Raw genomic sequence first — 16422 nt, forward strand, 5'->3', positions numbered from 1 at the left:
TTTTGCTCACCGTTCCTGTGATCATTTGGACCCCACGGGGTGAGATCTTGCGTGGAGCCCCAGATCGAGGGAGATTATCAGTGGTCTTGTATGTCTTCCATTTCCAAATAATTGCTCCCACAGTTTATTTCTTCAAACCAAGCTGCTTACCTATTGCAGATACAGTCTTCCCAGCCTGGTGCAGGTCTACAATTTTGTTTCTGGTGTCCTTTGACAGCTCTTTGGTCTTGGCCTGTCATAGTTGAAGTGTACCTATGATGAAAATGACAGGCCTCATCTTTTTAAGTGGGAGAACTTGCACAATTGGTGGCTGACTAAATACTTTTTTGCCCCACTGTACATACACTTAACAGAATAGCTAGTGTTTTTCCAGGTGGCCTTGGTGCCCTGGCAGGTTGGGCACCTCTTGAAGGCCAAATGGCCTTGTACCTAAAATTCCAGGCCTGGTGTGCGTGCGGGTGGCCATGCCTGGAGGAAGACTTCACTTCTATTCTGAAGTTATATTTCAGAGTGTCAACTCCTTTTCTGTAACAATAACAACAAACTTCTCAGTGCAATAATCAACGCAAATTAACTACTGTGTAATTTACCACACAAAGATACGTCAATAGTTCACCGCATTGATCTTTTATGTAATCAAATAAATACATAACGGAAGGAATTAATAAACCAATAGGTAAATAGCAATGTAAAGTTATCTACAAGCATGTACTGGGATAAGATAAGATACTTGCCTGTGATTTAGCATACTGAAACAAGGCACACTAAACCCCACTTGTGTGAAAAACTGTGCCATATCCACTAGGTACCAAACATCACAAAATGGACTGAAACAGGGGAAACCTGGACTTGTCCAATAAGAAACGCTTGTTATTTTTCCCTTGCAAAAATGTTTTGCTACAGTGTGCACTAATGAATACGATCCAGACATTTGGGGAATGAGGATACCCTTAGCACAGTCTGAGCCATTAACAGACATTATTACGACACACATTAGAGTCCTCATCCTGACCTCTACATGATCCCAGACAGAAACAATGATTAGCCTTATGTAGTCGTTTGTACAGCGTATGACAACACATTACAGAAACAGAAAGCTAAATTTGACAAATGCCTTACAAAATAAAATGACATGCAAGTGAAATACATAAAGCTACACTTTCATTCCCTCAGGGAGATTAATAAACCAACATAATGATTCACTTCCTCTTTACTGTAAACAGCACTTCATGCCTGCTGTGAAGAGGTGAAGTCCCTCTCCCTCCCTCTCCACTCCAATTAAAATAAAGATTGAGGACTTGGAAGACCTGAAATGGTAGAAAACAAATTGGATATAAACTAAGCTAGACAGAGGGGCTGTGTAGTTTCTGCCCAGAGCCATAAAGACTTTCTTCTGCTTTCAGTCAGTCTGATTATGTTGCTGTAGAACAGCAGATAACCTAGACATTCTGAGTTCTGACAACAGCAGAATACACTGAGGAACAACAGAAAGAGCAGGGTACTTCAGTGCTAGTATAGAAGACTACGACTTTCATGTGACTGAGGGTCCATCTTAGTGGAAGTAGTCTATACAGATTGGTTCAGTCTTCAGTCTTCTTCACCTGTTTCAAGAAGTATGTCACACATCACAGGAGAGGCATTTTATTTTTTAATTTTACCCCCTTTTTCTCCCCAATTTCGTAGTATCCAATTGTTTTTAGTAGCTACTATCTTGTCTCATCGCTACAACTCCCGTACGGGCTCGGGAGAGACGAAGGTTGAAAGTCATGCGTCCTCCGATACACAACCCAACCAAGCCGCACTGCTTCTTAACACAGCGCGCATCCAACCCGGAAGCCAGCCCCACCAATGTGTCGGAGGAAACACCGTGCACCTGGCAACCTTGGTTGGCGTGCACTGCGCCCGGCCCGCAAAAGGAGTCGTTGGTGCACGATGAGACAAGGATATCCCTACCGGCCAAGCCCTCCCTAACCCGGACGACGCTAGGCCAATTGTGAGTCACCCCACGGACCTCCCGGTCGCGGCCGGTTACGACAGAGCCTGGGCGCGAACCCAGGGTCTCTGGTGGCACAGCTGGCGCTGCAGTACAGCGCCCTTAACCACTGCGCCCAGGCAGGAGAGGCATAATAAGTTATTTTAAATATATTTATTTTTTTGACAAAAATTCCTTCGGGAACATGTGCGCTTTCATGTGCCTTAAACTTGTATGCCATCTGTAAATACGAATAACATTTAAATTATGAGCCTAGTTGGTTTATCCACAGAAGAATACAGGAACCTTCCCGCTAGCCATTGTCATGACGTTGGCCTGGGGGTTAGGTTTATGACAAGTCATAAATACCTCTTCCCACCTTTTCCGTTCTCTACCCTACTGAGGTTACATTTGCAAAACCCTTGGTTTACATAGAGATTCAGGGAACATCAGAAGGTGTGGAGAAATTAACTATATTCTGGTAATCCGAACAATTGAACATATGCGGTGGTACTTAATGAATATGATGTCAGTTCAGTTGTCATCTGAGACATTCTCATCAATGATCAGATGACAAACTCTACAGTGGAAAGTCTACACAGAGTTATCATATTCACATGGAATTGTTCAATTTAAATGTTGGAATATGAAATTATTTGTGATGGGATAAAATGTGATTTTAGCTTATAAAATGTGAGACAGGGCTCTGCTCAATCAGTGGCCCGCCCCTGTGAAGGGACATGGGCTATAAAACTTTTCAAACACACCCTCCTCTCCCTTCCTATATAAGCCCTTGACGACAATATAAAACTTCCTGTTCCGAGGATGTAGGACGACGGTCCTATGTCAGAATGGTTCAGATAATAACTACAGAATGAAGCCAACATCAGCGTGAGCTTTGGTTGCGAATGGTATGAACTTTGAACTCTTATTCACTACAGAAGTGATACCTCCTAGCCGTCGAGTTAGCAACAGCAGATGCAACGAGGGTTAGGAAGGAACAGACAGAGTATCCCGTCTATCACCCATCGACATTACTACAACGTAACCAATTGACCACCAGAGACATTCTTCAAAGGACTCGGTTGGGCAACACGGCCTTCCATCTACCACCAACCTACCGAAGCGCAGCTCAGAGTCAATATTTATTGCATTTTCCTTTTCCAAATGGGCGGTAATTTAGAATGCATAGGATACTGTATTTACGATAGCACAGCTTCGCCTTTGTTCCTCAGTCTTCCCGCTCCTTCACTCAAACCCAGCCCCTTTTCTTTTGTGTAACAAGCTGTCATATTGGTTCCGCCCACTAGGGACGTTTTCCTTTATGACGTAATTTGTAATCAAGTTGTGTATGTGTAATTCTGTGTGATTAGTTAGGTATTTAGTAAATAAATAATTAAACCCAATTTTGTATTGCTGATTCAACTTGTTAACCCAGGGTTCATGCAGATAACTAAGAATTTACAACTTTCAGATGAGACTGAATTAAGATGACGATTGATATTGACTGCTATTGATGCAAAATATTACTAGGTCTTTAAGAGTTTATTCAGAAGTTAACAGCTCTATAAGCATTATTTTGTGGTGCCCGACTCTCTAGTTAATTACATTTACATGATTAGCTCAATCAGGTAATATTAATTACGGATAAATTATTTTATAGAATAGCATGTCATATCACTTAATCCGGCATAGCCAAAGACACGACACCATGATCGGCTAAGATAATGGATGGGCTGGACAGGCCAAGAAATTAGTTTGGATTGGTCTACCATGAAGCATGCTCATGTCTATAATATCAGATGCTCAGTATGTGTGGATAATCCTCTAACGCGATTTGTTTTTTAAAGATATCATTAAGAACTGAAAAAAAGTGTTCCATTGCTGCCCTGAAGTTAATAGCACTATAGACAAAGATCAGTTGGAAAACGTTGTGATGGACTACTTTTTTTTGACGATTGTTACATGCTGAAAATGAATCACGATGAGGAAATCCCTGATTTTAGGTTTAAAAAAAATAATCATTGAACCAGACACTAGTCTTCCCCCATCACTGTCGTCAGGAGAAACAGCGAACAACAGTCGTTGTTACAAGCAAGTTGCCCGAGTTTTTAAATCAGTGGAAGCTGAGAGATGAGAGAGGCTGTTGTATAAAAACACCTGTCTCCGGATTACATTTTCAAACAAATGGCAACTACATGACAGAGAAGCAGTCATCCATATAGACGGGGAAGAGTCTAGCTACATTTTCAGATATTATACGTTTCTAATTTTGTCAGAAAGCTAATTTCATTGCAAGTTAAAGCATACTGTTAGCTAGCTAACGTCAGCTGGCTCGCTCACTATCTAACATTACGTGTATGATCTGATTAGTAATATTATTGGCATCTCAGACCATTTGCATTGCTAGTTATAGCTTAATATTAGCTAGCTATCTAACATTGAACCTAGTTGGTTATCTTTAGCTACCTGCAGATTCATGCGTGGCAGAATGAGTTGGGATTATGGTTCATTGTTTAGCTAGCTAGATGTTTAAACAAAAGGCTATGCAAGTAACCATTTCACTGTACCGTTTACACCTTTATCCCATGCATGTGCCAAATAAACTAAACTTGGATTGTTCTGTTGACAGCACTAGTCTGTCTACCTACCAACACTATAAGCTACTGTGATGTCATCCTACAGGGAAAGATAGGATGTTTATGATCCTCCTCATAATTAACTCAGAGAGATATCCACTAATTATCCAAATCCAGAAAATATATATTAAATTCTACAACCACCTAAAAGGAAGCGATTCCCAAACCTTCCGTAACAAAGCCATCACCTACAGAGAGATGAACCTGGAGAAGAGGCCCCTAAGCAAGCTGGTCCTGGGGCTCTGTTCACAAACACAAACCATGAAAAAACAAAAAGATAATTACTTGACACATTGGAAAGAATAAAAAAAATAAAAAACAGAGTAAACTAGAATGCTACTTGGCCCAAAACAGAGAGGACTGACCCAAACTTAAGGAAAGCTTTGACTATGTACAGACTCAGTGAGCATAGCCTTGCTATTGAGAAAGGCCACCGTAGGCAGACCTGGCCCACAAGAGAAGCGCTCCTAAGAGAAGACAGGCTATGTGCACACTGCCCACAAAATGTGGAAACTGAGCTGCACTTCCAAACCTCCTGCCAAATGTATGACCATAGACACACATTTCCCTCAGATTACACAGACCCACAAAGAATTAAAAAACTAACCCGATTTTGATAAACTCATATCTACTGAGTGAAATTCCAGTGTGCCATCACAGCAGCAAGATTTGTGACCTGTTGCCACAAGAAAAGGGCAACCAGTAATGAACAAACGGCATTGTAAATACAACCCATATTGATGTTTATTTATTTTCCCTTTTGTACTTTAACTATTTGTACATCATTACAACACTGCATACACACATTTCTTTATTCTTTTGGAACTTCTGTGAGTAATGTTTACTGTTCATTTTTTAAATAGTTTATTATCTAATTCACTTGCTTTGGCAATGTTAACTATGTTTCCCATGCCAATATAGACCCTTGAATTGGAGCGAGAGACCAGTGAGAGGAGCTGCTCTGATCGGAGCTGCTCTGATCGGAGCTGACAGGAAGACTAGAGACCTGGTGACATAAACTCCATGCTAGGTGAAAAAAAGAGAGAGAAAATGAAGAGAAAAAGAGAGACCCCCTGTTACACAAACTCACATACCTACACTTCAGCACACAATTACCTCCATATTACTGCTGTAGAGGGCTCTAGTCCCATGGTCTACAGGAGCTCCCAGACCAACACACAGGCTAATGTTACTTCCCAAATGGCACCCTATTCCCTATATAGTGCATTACTTGCCCCCAGGGCCCAAAGGAACTAGTGCACTATGTAGGGAATAGGGTGCCATTGGGGATGCAGAATATAGGCTACCACAGATCCTGAGCAGGCCAGGGTGCAGACCGGGATCCTGAAATGTTCTGTCCCTCAGTGTTTGAGACATGAAACAACCCCCCCACCCCCCACCCACACACAAAGAACTAAGTATGAAGACAATCATAGGCAAGAAACATCCTACTGCCCCTAGCCTAGCACAGTTTAGTACATAACTAATCAGTTTCAACCATGAGTCTGGTTCCTTTTAAGGTTTCTTTCTATCCACTACCTAGGGATTTGTTTTCCCTGCAGCTGTCATCTCAGCTAGCTCTATAGAGCAGGGGTGTAAAATACACTATTATTATTATTGTTTTTTTTTTTAAAATACTTTCTTGCTACGCCCCTGCTATATAGACTAGGTAGCATTTGCGCATGGGTGTCCTAGAAAGATCCAATGCAGGGGGGCCTGGACAATAACTAGCTATATCTATAATCCGGAACTCCTTGTCCATCCCTCCGGATTGTATAATGGGTGGAAATCTGTAAAGAAACCGTCTGAGCCTACATTTATCTCCAAACCGGCACCTATAACTCGGTTTGGGTAGACTATCCGGATGGACAGACAAGGAGTTACGGATTAGATATGTCTTCAGTAACAGGTTAGACTGGCTGCTTCCCTGCAGTCAGCGTACCTCGCTCAGAGATCATAGGGTCGACGCTGACAAAACGGTTCTTAGTGGACAGACCTCTCCTGTTTGGCCTCCGACCAAAACAGCTCTGGATACAACCTGACTCAACGTTCACTACACTATGCAAACGCCCTGCAATTACCTAATATAATCAATGCCTTATACTGGGCCACAAGTGTTGTTGGCAACTATAACTTAGACATAATAAAAACAGGTAGGCTAGTGCATAGCTAACTAGCAAACAACAGATTCAAAGTGGAGGCCAACTGAATGTCTCAAAAGGCATCGACCGAATGTGAACACAGGGTAAATAGACAGTTAGCAAAATTATAGCTTTATAGCTTTAATAACAGAAAAGGTGAACAGACACATTTCCACCGCAATGTTAGTGTGTAATATTGGCATGACTTAGCAGCTAACGTTAGTTGTCCAACAACATGGTGGTAGACCAACAAACATGTCTTTAACTAGGTAGCAACACCATGCATATTTACAATAGCACGCAAATAATGTATTATGCCACTGCGTTGCTGATGGCTCGTAATATAATTTAATCGTTAAACTGTCTCGCTAGTTTTTTTTCTTTCAGGCTAGCTGCAAGAGCATTGCACACAGGCCCAGCTGTACACTTCCGACATGCAGCCAGATAAAGACAAAACAAAATAGCAACTTCATGCAAAAACAAGAGTTGTTTCCCAATAAAATATAAATAAAAAATAATTTGTTTACTGTGAGTGTGTTTTACCAGTTCTGCTCATGCGGGGTTCCCCATTCTGGTCTGTCTGTCTTCTGATTGTAAACAGTCGCGAAACAGGCGGATATGCTGGTGCACAGCTGATAGAACATGTGACTAGGGAGGTAATATTATGGCAGCGTATTTACCATAAACATGTTCTTGAAATGATCAATCATAACAAAAACAGGATGGGTTGAGGACCCATATTAAAATAGGAACCTTGGGATATGTTTCATTTATATTACATACTTCTACATCAAAACATTATCATGCAACACATCACTATCCTCTGTCATGTGATGAATGATGAGGATTAAACGTGTGTGATGAAGGCCCACTTGCAAAGTGCATGCCTGTGAAGGCTAAAAGAGAATCTACAATGGTGAAATGGTTAAACGGTACATTAAGCAATCTTGCCCGTTGATTATTCCCAAACAGACTGAGGAACAATGCTTACATTGTTTTAGGGTTTGCAGCATAATAAGAGACAGCCCCTGAAGAGCCCCATAGCCACTAGCCCTCTGTAAGTAGAGCAGACAACTATTGTGTCAGATTGATATGTTTGTGTGTGTGTGTGTGTGTGTGTGTGTGTGTGTGTGTGTGTGTGTGTGGAAGCATGTGCAGGGTTGAATTCAAGAAATTTAAGCAGCCTATCAATCAATGTTTTTGAAACCAGTGGACAGCCGGTGAACAATGCACTCTTGGAACAGCTGCATTGTGTGGATTGAAGCCTATGGAATAAAAGTGGGGCTTTTATTTCTCAATTCAATTCACGCTGATACAAAGTAAATAAATACATCCATAGCCCTATTGATTCTTAAATAACATAACTTTAGAAATGCCTCATGAGTTTAGTTCAACTGTCACACTCCATGAGAACCCAAAATATAGGCTTGTTTTATTCCAATGTTTGTAGACTGTAAATGTAAACAAACACCCTATAGCCTCATAACATGGTTAAAACAATACTTCTGATATTGTGGAGGGTCAGTCCTTGCATCCATAGCTCTGTCTATTAATCTGAGAGTGGGTACATTTCTCCAGGCCCATCCCTCCGCATTTTACCAAAACAGAGGCGGGGCGACCGTTTAGTTATTATTTAATCTGTGGATTTGTCCTTTAAACAGCTGCATATTATCAAGATATCAAAATGTCACCAACAAAAAGGTAAACAATAGGCCTATCGCAAATGCAGCATATGGCATTCATTTTTCACATGTAAATAGCACTTTTCAGTAGTTCTCAAAGCAGGCCATTACATGAGCGCAGCATTTATTTTTCAACTCGGATTAAATGAGCCCAATCTGTCTTCCATGACAACAAAATCATAAACAACAGAGTAGGGCTGGCTAATAAGTCCTTAGTTTTGGGGTCATGCTCAGGTAAAACAATTTGGATAATCTATACTTCCATATTCCAAGTCCTGTTCTTGAAGATCAAGGGGTATAACATTTATTGGAATGACTGGAATTCTGATAGACTTTGTTTTTAATGTAAAGATATAATTTAACCATATTATTATATGTAGTAGAAAGTGATGGGTTAGAATAAGCCTACATAACCAACCCATAAAGTAAAATTTAACATGCCAGCTATGCAAACTTTAACATTGATTTATCCTGCAATAGATGTCATTTAATTGGTAACATGCATTTTTGTATTCTTCTAATGCCTCTTAAGGGGAAAGTAATCTAAAAGTAACTGAATGTAATCAGATTATGTTACTGAGTTTGGGTAATCAAAAAGTTACATTACTGATAAAAAATGTTGGACAGGTAACTAGTAGCTGTAATTGATTACATTTAGAAAGTAACCTACCCAACCCTGCGTGCATGCGTGTGTGGTGTGTTTGGGGGTTCACGAGGGAGCCAGCTGTGATCAGTACCATCAACTGAGAACCCAAGGGAGGCCAGTTTATGGCAAACTTACCCCTGTCTGGAGAGCAACGCGAGTATGGCAAACTTACCCCTGTCTGGAGAGCAACGCGAGTATGGCAACCTTACCCCTGTCTGGCCAAGACAGGTACGAAAGATGTTATAAACATTCCATTAAAGAGCAACTGAAGGCATTAAGGCACGAACAAGCTTGGCACACCTGTATTTGGGGACTTTCTCCCATTCTTCTTTGTAGATCCTCTCAAGCTCTGTCAGGTTGGATGGGGAGCATTGCTAGACAGCTATTTGAAGGTCTCTCCAGGGATGTTCAATCAGGGTAAAGTCCGGGTTCTGGCTGGGCCACACAAAGACATTCAGAGACGTGTCCCGAAGCCACTCCTGCATTGTCTTGGCTGTGTGCTTAGGTTTGTTGTCCTGTTGGAAGGTGAACCTTCGTACAAGGCTGAGGTCATGACGGCTCTGGAGCAGGTTTTCATCAAGGATCTTTCTGTACTTCGTTCCGTTCATCTTTGCCTCAATCCTGACTAGTTTCCCAGTCCCTGCCACTGAAAAGCATCCCCACAACATGATGCTGCCACCACCATGCTTCACCGTGGGGCTGGTGCCAGGTTTCCTCCAGACGTGATTCAAGTGATGCTTGGCATTTAGGCCAAATAGTTCAATCTTGGTTTCATCAGATCAGAGAATCTTGTTTCTCATAGTCTGAGAGTCTTTAGGTGTCTTTTGTAAACTCCTAACAGGCTGTCATGTGCCTTTTACTGAGGAGTAGCATCCGTCTGGCCACTCCACCATAAAGGCCTGATTGGTGGAGTGCTGCAGAGATGGTTGTCCATATGGAAGGTTCTCCCATCTCCACAGAGGAACTCTGGAGCTCTGCCAGACTGACCATTGTGTTCTTGGTCACCTCCCTGACCATGGCCCTTCTCCCCCAATTGCTCAGTTTGGCCGGGGGGCCAGCTCTAGGAAGAGTTTTGGTGGTTCCAAACTTCTTCCATTCCATGATGGAGACCTTCAATGCTGCAGAAATGTTTTGATACCCTTCCCCAGATCTGTGCCTCGACACAATCCTATCTCGGAGCTCTATGGACAATTCCTTCAACCTCATGGCTTGGTTTTTGCTCTGACATGCACTGTCAACTGTTGGACCTTCTATAGACAGATCTGTGCCTTTCCAAATCATGTCTAATCAATTGAATTTACCACAGTTGGACTCCTATCAAGTTGTAGAAACATCTCAAGGATGATTCATGGAAACATCACCTGAGCTCAATTTCGAGTCTCATAGCAAAGGGTCTGAATAGTTTTGTAAATAAGGTATCTCTTTATATGTGATTCTATGCTAACATGCTGACCACACCTCTCACGTTGTGTGTGTGTGTGTGCGAACGTTGAAAAATAAATGTACACATACATGTTATTCAATCATTGCACCCACACTGCTCGCACGCATCAACAACCATTTGCGTAACCAGGCGCTAAAATAGAACTTGGTTCTATTTGTGACACTTGACGGGCTGCAAGTCTTGTCTCTCCGATGTCCTCATTGGTTTTTAGGAGCATATACCCACGTGGGTGATTGCAAGATGAACTGAGGTCCACACTCCAGTCCAGTTGGTAGAGGTTATACACCTTAAAGTTGGTTGTCAAGCACCATATAAAGTCCAAAGAAAAAGATGAAGCCTGAAGGAGGAGAGATTACTGGAAATGAACTTGGTTTACCCTTTTATTTGTGGACTAATTGTCGGAGGAGAGGACCTTGTGCATTTAAGTTAAAATAACAACCCAATGTTTATATCCCAGGACAAATTAGCTAGCAACAGCAAGCTAGCTAAATAGGACAAATTAGCTAGCAACAGCAAGCTAGCTAAATAGGACAAATTAGCTAGCAACAGCAAGCTAGCTAGCTAAATTTCCATAAATATTTAATGCTTTTCAGCCTATCCCCAAATTAATATAGTTGGTTCAGAGATAATTTTGATATTTCAACCTGCGTGTCCTGATCGCATCTAGTGTGGGTGGACAAAATCAACATGCGAACGGTCTGATTGGCATGTAGCGTAGTGGTTAAAGCGTTGGACTAGTAACCAGAAGGTTGCAAGTTCAAATCCCCGAGCTGACAAGGTACAAATCTGTCGTTCTACCCCTGAACAGGGAGTTAACCCACTGTTCCTAGGCCGTCATTGAAAATAAGAATTTGTTCTTAACTGACTTGCCTAGTAAAATAAATAAAAAGAGACTTGTAAGGTTTTTGGTGAGACACTGATAGAGAAACTGACACTGATTATCAAGAGCGGTTCTCAGACAAATCTAACTCATTAGTTCTGATTAAGATATGCTTAATGAGATAATTAGAGACAATTGATGATAATAGGAACAGAAGTCAATATGAAAATAAATGTAACGCACAAAGTTCGATGGAAGTTTATACATTTATAATTTTGAAAAACGTTGAGGGAGTGTGTATGTGTGTGTGAGAGAGAGAGAAACCATTTGTATGGGGACTTATTTTTAAGATTGCTTTTGACAAGTGTTGATGATACTTCAATGCTGATGGTGCTTCATACTTCTCAGAGTTGACTGCTTGGTGACAGCCATGAAAGTTATCACAGCCATGAAGGTCATCACAGTAAAAGGCAATGAGTCTCCAGTCCATTAAGAACCTCAGTAATGTCTGATGGGAGAGAGTAAGGGGGGAGGGTCATTAACCTGTCCTGCATTAAGAGTACTACAGGAGGATGTTGATATGGGAGGGGGAGATGGGGCAGCGTAACGAAACAACAATGTCTAATCATCATCATCATTACCATCGTAATAATAATCAGGAGCGCTGCATTTTCAGAAACGCCATTAACGTTATTATCGCTAATATTACCGATGACGAGGATTCCACGGGCCCTGATTGGCCCCGGTAGAGATGTCGTCATGGTAACAGATGACAGAATGCCGCAAATCTTTATTGAATTATGCTAAAAGACATTCAGAGCAAATGGGGCTTGAACGATTCACTATCTGGTGAAGAATAGCAATGGGCAACATCATCGAGCAGAAGAACATAGAGAGAGAGAGAGACATAATGAAAGAGAGACAGAATGACAGAGAGACAGAGATAGACAGTGGCAGACAGAAAACTGAGAGGCACTAACCTATGTCCGACAAGACACAGATTCACTCAGACAGAAAGCACCAACATTTTACAAGGTGACAGACTGTAACTAAATAAAGCTGATAAACTGTGCATTCAATCTATTTAAAGTTTTAGGCCTACAATTAAACACCTGTATCTATTAATGCTCTGTCTGAGACTTACAGATTGTTTGAGCATTGAAGTAGTTGAACATAGTGCATGATGGAAAACGTGTTAATCTGACAACAACATCCATCAACTCAGCCAGGACAACCTGTTTGATACCCAACTGTTTTTGTTGTTGTTGTTGTTTTTTGTTGCCTTTCTTGCATGTTATTTTGCCATTAATACGATGCCCCTTGAATTTGTACACATTTTGTTACATTACAGCCTTATTATAAAATGGATTAAATAAATAAACTCCTCACTAATCTACACACAATACCCCATAATGACAAAGTGAAAACCGTTTGGGTCTGAAAAGGGTCTGAAAAGCATTCAGACCCTTTGCTATGAGACTCGAAATTGAGCTCAGGTGCATCCTTTTTCCAGTGATCATCCTTGAGCTGCTTACACAACTTTGGAGTCCACCTGTGGTAAATTCAATTGATTGTACATGATTTGTAAAGGCACACACCTGTCTATTTAAGGTCCCACAGTTGACAGTGCATGTCAGAGCAAAAACCAAGCCATGAGGTTGAAGGAATTGTCCAGAGAGCACCGAGAAAGGATTGTGTCAGGGCACAGATCTAGGGAAGGGTATCAAAACATGTCTGCAGCATTGAAGGTCCCCAAGAACATAGTGGCCTCCATCATTCTTAAATGGAAGTAGTTTGGAACCACCAAGACTCTTCCTAGAGATGGCCGCCTGGCCAAACTAAGCCAAGGACCTTGGTCAGGGAGGTGACCAAGAACCTGATTGTCACTCTGACAGAGCTCCAGAGTTCCTCTGTGGAGATGGGAGAACCTTCCAGAAGGACAACCATCAATCAATCAAGAGTATGAGAAACAAGATTCTCTGGTCTGATGAAACCAAGATTGAACTCTTTGGTCTGAATGCCAAGCGTCACGCCTGGAGGAAACCAGGGACCTTCATGAAATGGGGTTCCATGGCCGAGCAGCCGCACACAAGCCTAAGATCTCCACACGCAACGCCATGCAAGACTAAGATCAACACACAAGCCTAAGATCACCAAAGCTCGCCACCATTGGACTCTGGAGTAATGGAAAGGCGTTCTCTGGAGTGATGAATCACGCTACACCATGTGGCAGTTTGACGGACTAATCTGGGTTTGGCAGATGCCAGGAGAAAGCTACCTGCTCCAGTGCATAGTGCCAACTGTGTAGTTTGGTGGAGGAGGAATAATGGTTTGGGCTAGACCCCTTAGATCCAGTGAAGGAAAATATTAACTCTACAGCATACAATGACATTCTAGACAATTCTGTGCATGACAATGCCCCCGTGAACAAAACGAGGTCCATACAGAAATTATTTGTTGAGATCGGTGTGGAAGAACTTGACTGCCTGCACAGAGCCCTGACCTCAGCCCTATTGGATACCTTTGGGATAAATTGGAACGCTAGAATTCAGGCTTAATCGCCTAACATTAGTGTCCGACGTCAATGCTCTTTTGGCTGAATGGAAGCATTGCCCCACAGCAATGTTCCAACATCTAGTGGAAAGCCTTCTCAGAAGAGTGGAGGATGTTATAGCAGCAAAGGGGGGACCGACTTCATATTAATGCCCATGATTTTGGAATGAGATGTTCGACAAGCAGGTGTCCACATACTCTTGGTCATATAGTGCATCACTAAACTAAACTATGACATCCGCCCTAGGGTAGTTGCGCAAAGCGAGTTTTGTCCCTCTCCTTCCGAGCATTAGAAGTGTGTGTCTGAACGAGATGATCTAAAACCCAACCTATATTTCCTCACTGATTCTGTATCATGCCAGTGCCAGTGCCTCCTGTGTCTGCATCTGGGTCTCGCCTTGTGCATTGATACTCATGAGTGATGTTTGACACTATTACTCTAACCTTACAGCCATCCTGCATCACTGCCCTACCATAGGTGCTATCTAGAGCCTAAAATGATTATTCAGCTGTCCCCATTGAAGAACCCTTTTTGGTTCCAGGTTTAACCCTTTTGGGTTCCATGTAGGACCCTTTCCACAAAGAGTTCTATGTGGAACCAAAAAAGTTTCTCCCTGGAATCCAAAAGTTTTCTCCTATGGGGACAGCCGAAGAACCCTCGTGGAACTCTTTTTTCTAAGAGTGCATTACTCATGCTCAATCAACTATTGTTGATTGAAATGTTGGCTAGTTGCACTCAATGATATCAAAGGTAACATTATTGTTCTTTGAACTGGTCAGAGTAAAAAAACAGTGTGTGTGTTAATAGTGTATATCAGAGCGTCTCCTTTGTGCTCCAAAGTGAGCTTTTAACGTCCTCAACAGAACGATCGAGAATAATAAGACGTTATTAGATATATATGAAGTAAACTATATGCTAATGTATGACTAATGAAAGTCATTTGATCTATTAACTGTAATTTGGCCGTGTTCTACTTCTCGTTCTTCTACAGCAGAGTTTATAGAAAGAAATTAGAGGCAGTTTGTCTCACGCATTAGTCTTTCTGTGCACAACGCATAACATAAACTCCGAATTAATATGTGAGAAATTATCTTTGAAAATTATGATTTACTCTCGGGAGAGAAAGGTTTATTAAAATACGCAAAAAATAATCTAAAGAGAGAAAATGTGCAGTTGATTAAAGAGTCCTCGCCTTGAACAACATTAAAGAATAATTAAGATGATTTCACTTCATAGGCCTATGCAGTGGCAGTTATTGTGTGGAGGTGTTTTTAAAAAGTCAAATTGCTTCTCTGAAGGACTTAATCTCGTATGAATGGTGTTTAAATATATCATGTGATATGATTTATTTGAAAAAAATAATTAAAACACCGCACAACCAGTCTGGCTTGAGAGGAGGACGCAGTCAGTCAGTCTGTCAGACAAGCCAGGAGATTTTCATCAGGGCTCATCGTTTTGTCAGACGTTTTCAGATCCTCCATAGTAGCCGTTCCTCCGTAGGTAGCTGATCCTCCATAGTAGCCGTTCCTCCGTAGGTAGCTGATCCTCCATAGTAGCCGCTCCTCCGTAGGTAGCTGATCCTCCATAGTAGCCGCTCCTCCGTAGGTAGCTGATCCTCCATAGTAGCCGCTCCTCCGTAGGTAGCTGATCCTCCATAGTAGCCGCTCCTCCGTAGGTAGCTGATCCTCCATAGTAGCCGCTCCTCCGTAGGTAGCTGATTCTCCATAGTAGCCGCTCCTCCGTAGGTAGCTGATCCTCCATAGTAGCCGCTCCTCCGTAGGTAGCTGATCCTCCATAGTAGCCGCTCCTCCGTAGGTAGCTGATCCTCCATAGTAGCCGCTCCTCCGTAGGTAGCTGATCCTCCATAGTAGCCGTTCCTCCGTAGGTAGCTGATCCTCCATAGTAGCCGCTCCTCCGTAGGTAGCTGATCCTCCATAGTAGCCGCTCCTCCGTAGGTAGCTGATCCTCCATAGTAGCCGTTCCTCCGTAGGTAGCTGATCCTCCATAGTAGCCGCTCCTCCGTAGGTAGCTGATCCTCCATAGTAGCCGTTCCTCCGTAGGTAGCTGATCCTCCATAGTAGCCGCTCCTCCGTAGGTAGCTGATCCTCCATAGTAGCCGCTCCTCCGTAGGTAGCTGATCCTCCATAGTAGCCGCTCCTCCGTAGGTAGCTGATCCTCCATAGTAGCCGCTCCTCCGTAGGTAGCTGATCCTCCATAGTAGCCGCTCCTCCGTAGGTAGCTGATCCTCCATAGTAGCCGCTCCTCCGTAGGTAGCTGATCCTCCATAGTAGCCGTTCCTCCGTAGGTAGCTGATCCTCCATAGTAGCCGTTCCTCCGTAGGTAGCTGATCCTCCATAGTAGCCACTCCTCCGTAGGTAGCTGATCCTCCATAGTAGCCGCTCCTCCGTAGGTAGCTGATCCTCCATAGTAGCCACTCCTCCGTAGGTAGCTGATCCTCCATAGTAGCCACTCCTCCGTAGGTAGCTGATCCTCCATTGCTGACAGTGTAGCACCCAACTGGGTG

At 42.5% G+C, this 16422-nt stretch overlaps 1 protein-coding gene across 11 annotated transcripts in view; it reads right to left on the minus strand.

Annotated features, from left to right (window-relative positions):
- LOC110489385 (TBC1 domain family member 5) overlaps positions 1-7413 on the minus strand; it is a 40927-nt gene extending 33514 nt beyond the window's left edge. For 3 of the 11 annotated variants that reach the window (XM_036971604.2, XM_036971602.2, XM_090228496.1), the window contains exon 1: positions 7296-7389. The gene's annotated coding sequence lies outside the window, so the exon portion shown is untranslated. Of the gene's footprint in view, positions 1-7279 lie in introns of all 11 variants that reach the window. The other 8 variants (XM_090228491.1, XM_090228494.1, XM_090228493.1 and 5 more) reach the window with 5 other exon arrangements.
- Positions 7414-16422: the final 9009 nt, after the last annotated feature.

This window comes from Oncorhynchus mykiss, chromosome 30, assembly GCF_057628025.1.
Source record: "Oncorhynchus mykiss isolate SJ-2025 chromosome 30, ASM5762802v1, whole genome shotgun sequence".
Classification (NCBI taxonomy): Eukaryota; Metazoa; Chordata; class Actinopteri; order Salmoniformes; family Salmonidae; genus Oncorhynchus; species Oncorhynchus mykiss.